At 39.6% G+C, this 10,051-nt stretch overlaps 1 long non-coding RNA gene across 2 annotated transcripts; it reads right to left on the bottom strand.

The window, feature by feature from the left end:
• Positions 1-5,813: 5,813 nt before the first annotated feature.
• On the bottom strand, positions 5,814-9,076 carry LOC121532831. 2 transcript variants are annotated; one of them, XR_006660588.1, is made up of 3 exons: positions 9,034-9,076; positions 6,567-6,728; positions 5,814-6,383 (listed from the first exon to the last, which is right to left on the bottom strand). It is a non-coding gene; the product is annotated as an uncharacterized LOC121532831 (long non-coding RNA). The 2 variants fall into 2 exon arrangements; XR_006660587.1 differs by lacking the exon at positions 9,034-9,076 and adding an exon at positions 8,696-8,734.
• Between the last annotated feature and the right edge of the window lie 975 nt (positions 9,077-10,051).

The following is a 10,051-nucleotide window of genomic DNA, read 5'->3' as shown; positions in this document are numbered from 1 at the left end:
AGAGACCAGGGAGGTTTTCCAATGTCTCGCAAAGAAGGGAACCTATTGGTAGATTTATTTTTATTTTTAAAGCAAGACACTGAGTATCCCTTTGAGCATGTTGAAGTTATTAATTACACTTTTGATGGTGTATCAATACACCCAGTCACTACAAAGATACAGGCATCCTTCCTAACTCAGTTGCTGGAGAGGAAGGAAACCGCACAGGGATTTCACCTTGAGGCCAATGGTGACTTTAACTCAGTTACAGAGTTTAACGGTTGTGTAGTTACTCCACAATACTAACCTAAATGACAGAGTGAAAAGAAGGAAGCATGTACAGAATACAAACATTCCAAAACATGCATCCTGTTTGCAATAAGGCACTAAAGTAAAACTGCAAGAAATATGGCAAAGAAATTAACTTTATGGCCTGAATACAAAGCATTATGTTTGGGGCAAATCCAACTGAGTACCACTCTTCATATTTTCAAGCATGGTGGTGGCTGCATGATGTTATGGATATGCTTGTCATCAGCAGGGACTAGGGAGTTGTTGTTTTTAGGATAAAAGGAAACGGAATAGAGCTAAGCACAGGCAAAATCCTAGAGTAAAAGCTGGTTCAGTCTGTTTTCCAACAGACACTGGGAGACAAATTCACCTTTCAGCAGGACAACAACCTAAAACAAAAGGTCAAGTATACACTGGAGTTGTTTACCAAGACGACATTGAATGTTCCTGAGTGGACTAGTTACAGTTTTGACTTAAATTGTCTTGAAAATCTATGGCAAGACTTGAAAATGGCTGTCTAGCAATGATCAACAACCAACTTGACAGAGCTTGAAGAATTTTTAAAAGAATAATGTGCAAATATTTTACAATCCAGGTGTGTACAGCTCTTAGATACTTAGCCAGAAAGACTCACAGCTGTAATCGCTGCCAAAGGTGTTTCTAACATGTTTTGACTCAGGGGTGTGAATACTTATGTAAATGAGATATGTCTGTATTTCATTTTTAATAAATGTGCAAACATTTCTACGTTTTCACGTTGTCATTATGGGGTATTGTGTGTATATGGGTGAGATATTGTTATTTTTGAATTCAATTTTGAATTCAGGCTGTAACACAACAAAATGTGGAATAAGTCAAGGGGTATGAATACTTTCTGAAGGCTCTGTATCTGTGTGCTATTCATCACTAATTATTTTTGTTCAGGTGAAATGGCCTGGTGATATGTCTGTTCATGCTCTGACAAGGAAGAACTCATTCATCATCATTACATGGCTCAATTCAGTCTAATCTGCCTTGCAGTGCTTACACAGCAGCTCATTTTCCTCATGATCAAATAAAATCATAGAATGGTTTTCACAACTGCAAAAATCCAACTACAGACTCCTCTAACAGGTTGATGCTTGATGGTTTTCAGAATTATATGTGAGCTTGGGCAGTTCTTACTAAACAAAGAGAGCGTGTAAACATACAGGTTTGACTGAAATCCAGCCTCAGTATGTAGGAAAGAAAATGTCCATCTGTCCATCAGTAGACATCATTTGATTTGATCATGGAGAAGTATTTGAAGCGTTAATTTCAAAAAAGCTATATCAACACATTTTTCAGTGTTTATTTTTTTCATCAGAAATGATTGCTTATGGGTACCTTCATCTGTTTGTAAAATATGACTGTTCTCAGATGTTTAATTCCTCGATTTTAGATGTTTTTGATGTATCCTCTATATTGGACTGTGATATCCCAGCTAGCACATTTGTTTGCAATAAGGCACTAAAGTAAAACTGCAAAAAATGTGGCAAAGAAATGAACTTTATGTCCTTTCAGCAGGACAATAGCCTTAAACACAAGTCAAATATACACCGGAAATGCTTACCAAGATGACATTGAATGTTCCTAGTTACAGTTTTGACTTAAATTGGCTTGAAAATCTATAGCAAGACTTGAAAATGGCTGTCTAGCACTGATCAACAACCAACTTGACAGAGCTTGAAGAATTTTTAAAATAATAATGTGCAAATATTGTACAATCCAGGTGTGTACAGCTTTTTTCGTTTAATGCAAATGCTATAAATCCATTTTTTAGCTAAAATGGAATGTTCGTATCCTGTATATTTGAATGTGATATCCCAGCCAGCACATTTGTTTCCTTGGAAGTTGTGGGAACATACGTTTTTGGTTTCCCATTGGTTCTGGGAACGAAGCGATATGTTTCCTGACAGTTGAAACGTAAAGTTCTCCTATTCTCCTATTCTGGGAACATACATTTTTAAGTTGCAAGGAGGTTCTGAGAATGTTTTTCTATAGTTCCCTGAATGTTTTCCTGGGAGGTTTTATTAATGTTAGAACGGAAATTATAGGTTATTTGAAGGTAATTAAATAATGTTCTGAGAACATGTTTCAATAAGACTTTCAAATAACACTGCTAGTTTTGTTGTTGTGAACTCCAGGCACAGATAGAAATTCATTCACCTAGGCAGTAATCATGCAAACCAATTAATTGTTTTATGTGGCATGGCGTCTGTCCATGGAATAAGTTCACTGTGCCACCAGGATGGAGCTAGCATGCCATGTTTTTTTTACTCATATAAAGCTGTTCATTTTAGTTTATTCAAACAGATCCTATTTCAAAGGAAACAAGCACTCATTAAGATCAGGTGTGGCCAATTATTGGGCGTGGCCAAAACACCTGAACACACTTAACAAGATAGAGTATAGAGAGAGTTTTGTTGATGCTAAGAAAGGAATGTATATGTTTTTAAATAACATTCTTATAACTTTTTAAAACTTGATTCATGTTTTCTTCTGGATTTTATGGAAAGTTTTCTTAATGTTCTGAGAACATGACTTTAAATAGAACCATGAGGAAACCCGCAGAAAACGTTATGCTGAAGTACAGAAATTCCCACAAAAGAATGTTGTTTCTTAACCTTTTCTGAATTTTTTGAGAACATGACTTTAAATAGAACCATGAGGAAACCTGTAGGAAATGTTATGGCAGCGTTTCCCAAACTACGGGTCGCTTGATTATAAAATGGGGAGACAAACTCTGAAATTAATAAAAATGATTGCGCTTGGTTCATAGAACTGGGGTTACGTCAGATGCAGTGGTAATAAACAGAGCGGTTTCTGTTTTCTTCCAAAAAATTCATTGTTTAAGCTACAAAATATTATGACCCCATCACTGAAAGACAAGACTCCCAGGAACACATATGTCTTATTGTCACGACCTCGGCCGAGGCTGCCTCCCCTCCTTGTTCGGGCAGGCTTCGGCGTTCGTCGTCACTGGCTTACTAACCACTGCCGCCCCAATCATCATCACAATTGTCTCGTCTTGTCAATCACACACACCTGGTTCCTATCCCCTAATTAGTCTGTGTATAAGTGTTCCCTCTGGCCCCTTGTCCTTGTGGTTGATTGTTTATTGTGAGAGTATTGTAGCTCGGTGGAGCTACGCAGATCGTTCTGTTGCCAGGGTAGATTTCCCCCCTGTGCCTATGTATATTTGGATTCCGTTACAGTGTATTTACCAGGGATGTTTGTTTCCCCTGTGCCTGTTTCGTTGATCGCTATTGGAGCTCATGTGTGTGTCAACGAAGGAATAAACTCTATATTCGGTGACTACCCTCCTGCGCCTGACTCCTTTCACCACACTCATCACACTTATGTTTCCCTCTACAATGCCCACAATACTAATTTGAACAGAATGGACAAGACCAGGCACTAACTCAGACTGGGGGGAAAAGAACATCAGACTGTCATAACCCCAATTTAAAAAGTAAATATTGACCGTTGATTACATCATTTTTTCTAAATGATGGGGTCGCAAACACATTTTTTTTTATTTCAAAATGAAATCGCGGGCCAACATTTTTTAGGAACCCCTGCGTTATGGGAAGGTTGTATGCAATAAACCATAGGACAACCAAGCTCTCACCAAGCTCTAAGAAACATATGGTTCTCAGAACGTTATGTGCTAGCTGGGATGTGGTTGTCTCACCTAGCTAGTTTAAAATGAATGCACTTTCTGTAAATTGCTCTGGATTAGAGCATCTGCTAATGTCTAAAATGTCAAATGTAAACGTTCTACATACAGATCTCACATTACTGTACTGAATAATTTGAAATATTGATGTCACAAATGTTTCATTCATACATTTCTTTATAATAAATGTAGTTATTTGTTACATTTGACTATGCGGAACCTAGCAGTACTAACAAATACATGTTTGTCATTGAACAACCTCATTAGATAGTGAAAAAACATACCAATCTCTTTCAAAATGTCTTTAAACAATAAAAGCTTATTTACCAATATTTCTGAAAATTGATATATAGCGTTTTGGAATGAAACTGTTCAATTTATTCAGGCTGTTTTCTGGCTGTTTTGCATACACTTTTCCCTTGAATGAAACACACTATCCAAACCAACATCTGAGAGCAAGTACAGAGTAGGCTAAATGGAATGTGAGGAATATGAGGTTTATTCATATTTCAAATAAGGGCATAGTTACTGTACAGTACATCTTTGAATTCAGAAAGAAAGAATGACAACATCATCAAAGTGACTTAGGACAACATTCTATTTTAGTAAGAATATCTACTACACAACTTTGACAATGATTAAACACACTATCCAAACCAACTAATCTGAGAGCAAGTATACTGAGTAGACGAAGTAACAAAATTGAATGTGTTGAATTCATGAACAGATCATAATGGTTATCTACATTTCAAAAATATGACTGTTACTGCCCATCTTTTCAAATGGATAGAATGATAGAAAATCCTCAAATGTAAGTGGGGCGGCAGGTAGCTTAGTGGTTAAGAGCGTAGTGCCAGTAACCGAAAGGTTACCTCTCCTGGGGACTGGTGACATTGGCTTAGTGTCACGCTCAGCTCTCTATGAACTTCCTGCTCGATCTCATGGAGTCTCTGGCGACCCTTCACCTTCAACATCTGTACGCACAGTAGGAGTTTAATATTAGCAGTGGTATCACACAGGACATTTTATTTTATGGCCTTGACAATGTCATTTTGTTCAGGATATCACAGATTTATCATGGATGTGGTCGGTCCAAAATGTATTAAAAACTAAAGGAGAACATCAAAATAGATGCTTATACACATGAGAGCTATTGAATAATTAATGGCAAACTTACCTGCTCATCAAGGTAACAATCGACCCAAGAAGACCCTTGGATGGATGTAGAGTCATCCATATTTGCTCCAAGGTATCACCAAGAGACCAGTATAACAGCTAGAAAAGAGTTATTTACAGAAAACTCAACTAAAAACTGCTAAACTGTGCTAGAAAACTTATGTAAATCCTAAATAAGAACTAAACAATCGAGCAATGTAACCAAGTAGTGTATTATAGCAGTCTGAATTCAGAATGTATGTGTATAAAAATAAAACTATAGAATGCTCAAATATAGAACTTTAGAATCTTTGGCAAACATAAGACATTGTGATCACCACTAGATGGTGCAAGTGAACTAAAAATAACTGCGGCAAGGACAGCGCCAGAAAGTATTCTGAAACAGAACGCTTTTCATTCTGAACTGCCTAGATGTCACAGTAGGCTATTTTGCGCTGCAAACGTGAAATATTATCAATAAAGAAAACATCTTAACTCTATCTTTATAATATGGAAAAATGTAATGTTTAATTACTCCATTGTTTACAAACAAATAATTTACAATTTAAGTACAGTACTGAGACCCCATGTTTTGAAAATATTCAATATTTTTTTATTCTCTGAAACACAATGATTTATTTTCAATAAATAGTTTTCTTTCATAAAATAACACTCCCATACAAATGAATGACAGGTCAATACTTTTATTCTTAACATCATACAAAATGATTTCCAACAACCACACAATACAGTAACATACATACGTGCTCAATATAACCTTGAATATGAACAGACATCAGATACAGTTCAAATGTATCACTAGCTGGTAGGGAATTGGTAATAAAACTTGCTATCTTTAGAAATTATATTTATTTTTATACAATATGTAAGGAACCATAAGAAAAACATTTGTCATGGATGACTGGCTAGTTGGAACCAGAGCTATTTCAGTGTTCAGTCCTTAATGTCCTTCCCAATAGTTACTTAGATTTGGAAACATTAGCCGAACATAACACAATGTAAAACTAACAATAAGTAATGTTAAATCCTTTAATCAATGGGAACATGTTATGGTCAAAGATAGTTCTAGAAAAGTGGCTTGTCTCTTTATGTTGTTTCAGGACTGGGGCTTTCCACTGGGCTCTGTTGAGAGAACAACGCCCCCAGTAGACAGTCAGTAGCACTGCAGGCAGTGGGCTCCTCTCCTCCCAGACACAAAAGCCTGTGGTACTGAGCCTGTGGAACCCAGCACAGCACCCTGGAACACACACACACACAGAGACGCACAAACACACACGCACCAGGCACACACAGTGTGAGCTATATTAACATGGTACTTGTAAGGTACTTAGTCTTAAGTAGAGTTTGTGCAAAAAAAATCTTATTTAAACAAGTCAAAGATGAAAGAGTGTTGTGTAGCGATCTGAGTGTGACTTTGTACCATTCGTAGATGTCGTCTGTCACAGGTTCAGGCTGCGTTTGGACCCACTGACCGATTGACCACATCCTGACCACGTTGCCTATAGCAACCGTCTCCCCTTTACCCTCTCCATCGCCCCCCTCAGCAGGCTCCTCAGGGACGTCCTCGTAGCACAGGAAGTAGCTGCTCGAGAAACACAACACACAGTGTTGTTCTTGGGTACTGACTCACAAAAGTAAGAATAAACAGATTGGATATCATCATCAGTGGAGGAAAAATAAGAATGCCCCACATTGCCCTCCTCAGAACGGAGGCTTTCTAGTTTTCCTGAGACCTGCCAGTCTGTCCACATCCAGGGTTCTGTCGCTGCCCAGCCTCACTACAGTCAAAGCTCATGTGGCCCGGAGAAAAGCACTTGACGCACAGCTGGTGCATCTGACAGTGAGCTTTGGTCCAGTGATTAGTGCTTCCACAGACAGCACACTCATGCTGACGTTTGTGGAACTGTTTACGGGGCCCTCTACATTTAACATGTTTAAGTCATTTAGCAGACGCTCTTATCCAGAGCGACTTACAGTTAGTGCATACGTTACTTATTTTTTTTTCATACCCCCCGTGGGAATCGAACCCACAACCCTGGCGTTGCAAACACCATGCTCTACGAACTGAGCCAGCCATTCCCTCGGCGACGCTGGTCCAATTGTGCGCCGCCCCATGGGTCTCCCGGTCGGCTACGACAGAGCCTGGATTCGAACCAGGATCTCTAGTGGCACAGCTAGCACTGCGATGCAGTGCCTTAGACCACTGCGCCACTCACAGACTGAGTATTGCTGACCAGAGCCTTCTCTAACAAAGTCAAAACTTTCTTTAATGTCCCACCCTCATATACAGATGGTGCCTGGTCTGGTTCACGGCCACATTGAGAAAAAGATGACACATTAGGTCTTTTCACAGGACCCACTCCCTCCTGAGGGCAGTCAAAAACAGCAGCAACCTGCTGTGAAAGTTGTGTTCTACATGCTTTACGTTCCCTTAACAGTTCATCCAACCGATCCTGTACCTCACTGGCTGTCCAGTCACGAATGGGTTTGCTCTTGAACACTTGGGCCAACTCTTTATCAGGACAGTTGCGTACAAACATGACTGCCAACTCTGAGCACTGATTGGGTAAGGTCCTGCCCTCACTCACAAGGTACTGTTCGGCTGCCTCTGCAGCTTTGTTAAGCCTAATCCAGAAATCTATTGGACCCTCATTAGCATATGGTTTGATTGAATAGAAATCAGCTAATGGCATACCTGAGCAGACAGTATCCCCAAAGTGTTGCTTGAAAACACTGAACACCGCCTTAACATCTGTGACAACAAGGTTGTTACGCTTCCAGACTTTGGTCACATCCCGTGCCCTCCCCATGAGCCTAGACATCACCTCCCCAAACATTCCCAGACCCAGTGTAACCCCCTCTTCTCTAGGTAGACTTCCATTAACTCCTCCCACTCCAGGACAGAGTACTTATCTGAGCCATCACCCCTAAAAAGAGGTGGAGCACTAACATCTGACTTCACAACCAGATTCAGCTTGGACGCATCAATAAAGGTTGACCCACACTGCTCAGGCAGGGGAAACTGCTGGGGTTGGTGAGGGGACGGGCAGGAGAAAGACTTGAAACCCCAGGCTGCAGTAAACTCGCTCTGATAGATTCTCCTATCTCTGAACCAATCTGCTTAATAAGGTCACTAAGCTGACTCGGAGGCGTCCCATTATCACCGAGTACTGTGGATGATGGTACATCAAAAGACAGAGGTGGGATACCCTGGTCAGGTGGAACAAACAGCCTACCCCTCCCAGTGCTTGCAAACTCAGGACTAGCAAACGCTCTACTCCCAGGAGCTGACTGTACAATTGGTGTAAATGGAAGGACACCCCTCCCTCTACCCACACTAAAATCCCCAGCATAACACGTCTTATGGATTTGAGAATCTTCCATGGCTCAACAGAGCACTAAAATACAATGTAATTTAGTGCATTCAAATACCAACAAAAAAAAAATGCAATAAACAAATTCATCCAAAACATACAAATAAGCACGAATACCTGTATCTAATGAATATGCTACATTCACTTTCACTGTTTACAGTATATATTCACGTACAGTAAACCATCAACAAATTCACATGCGCAGGTCGTGCACCTCATCTACATGCACAGCTCCGGCGGTCGGCTTGAGCTGACCAGTCGGCAGGTCACGTAATTAGGACACTGCCACAACTGGAATTCTGATGGTTGGATAATTTTTTATTCGACCTGCACACGAAGAGACAACACACAATATGTTAGCTCTTGGTGCAGCCACAGCTCTCGGGCACCTTGCTAGTTGAAGGTCAGGCAAAGAGAACAGGTGCTGCATGCACACATTCAGTGCCTAACAACACACTATACAATACAAGTAAAATGATATACAACATAATTCTGACAAAATAAAAGACATACCTGCACACCACGAGACAACACACAATAGGTTAGCCCTTGGTGCAGCCACAGCTCTCGGGCACCTGCGTGAGCACATAGAAACTCACTCAAACACTGCCCCAAATCCTCCCGAGTTACAATAGGTACCCTAATTAGCGAGCTCGGTGAAAGTTGTTAACATACATCTTTATATTGTCCACATTGTAACAAAACCTGTAGTTGCGTAACAGCACTTTTTGTAACTTTACCACAGTTTTATATTGACAAATTACGGCGCCAAGGACAACATACCTTGCTAGTTGAAGGTCAGGCAAAAGAGAACAATAAGAGGGTACATAAATACAGATAACCCGCGATGGACCAAACCAAAATATACACAACTTTTACAATTAGGTGTATTTGCAATATAGATACATAAAAATGTTTGTACACCAAAAAATAACATTAGCTATGCAGCTGTAATTAAATAAAGAAACCACATTGAATTATTATTATTATTAACTTATTAACATCCCCTCTTGACCTGGCCTACTTGAACTGTCCTTGTGTGCAATTTGGTGCATAATCTAGGGGAACAACTTCACACTACTACACATATAATTCAAGTAATACCTTTATTGTCATTCATGCTCTTATTTTTAACCTAGTAGTTTTGCAAAAGTGTAACCTGCGTCAATTCTAGGAAATATTGGAATAACGTGCTTAAGAGGAGCCCTGACACGCACAACAGGATAACACAACTACCACATTTTCAATTGACAATCATTGATTTAAATGGATGTGGTCAATAGATTTGTATAGGCATATATACTCATTTAATTTAACTTGTAAGCCAAGGTTGGATTAGTAGGTCTATGCAACATGCACCTGGAAAAACGCGTCATGAATCGGAACGGGCTCCAACGTCCTCATATACACATTATGACAAAATAAAGATCTTAATATTTCACGAAATAAAGACATAGAAGAAAACAGGTTCTAGAAACTCAATTTCTCCATGGCAATAGAATGTAAACATGTAAATTGCGCCAAACATATC

Source organism: Coregonus clupeaformis, unplaced genomic scaffold (assembly GCF_020615455.1).
Source record: "Coregonus clupeaformis isolate EN_2021a unplaced genomic scaffold, ASM2061545v1 scaf3156, whole genome shotgun sequence".
NCBI classification, from domain to species: Eukaryota; Metazoa; Chordata; class Actinopteri; order Salmoniformes; family Salmonidae; genus Coregonus; species Coregonus clupeaformis.
The sequence above is the reverse complement of the archived record's forward strand: the minus strand, read 5'-3'. Positions and strand labels throughout refer to the sequence as shown.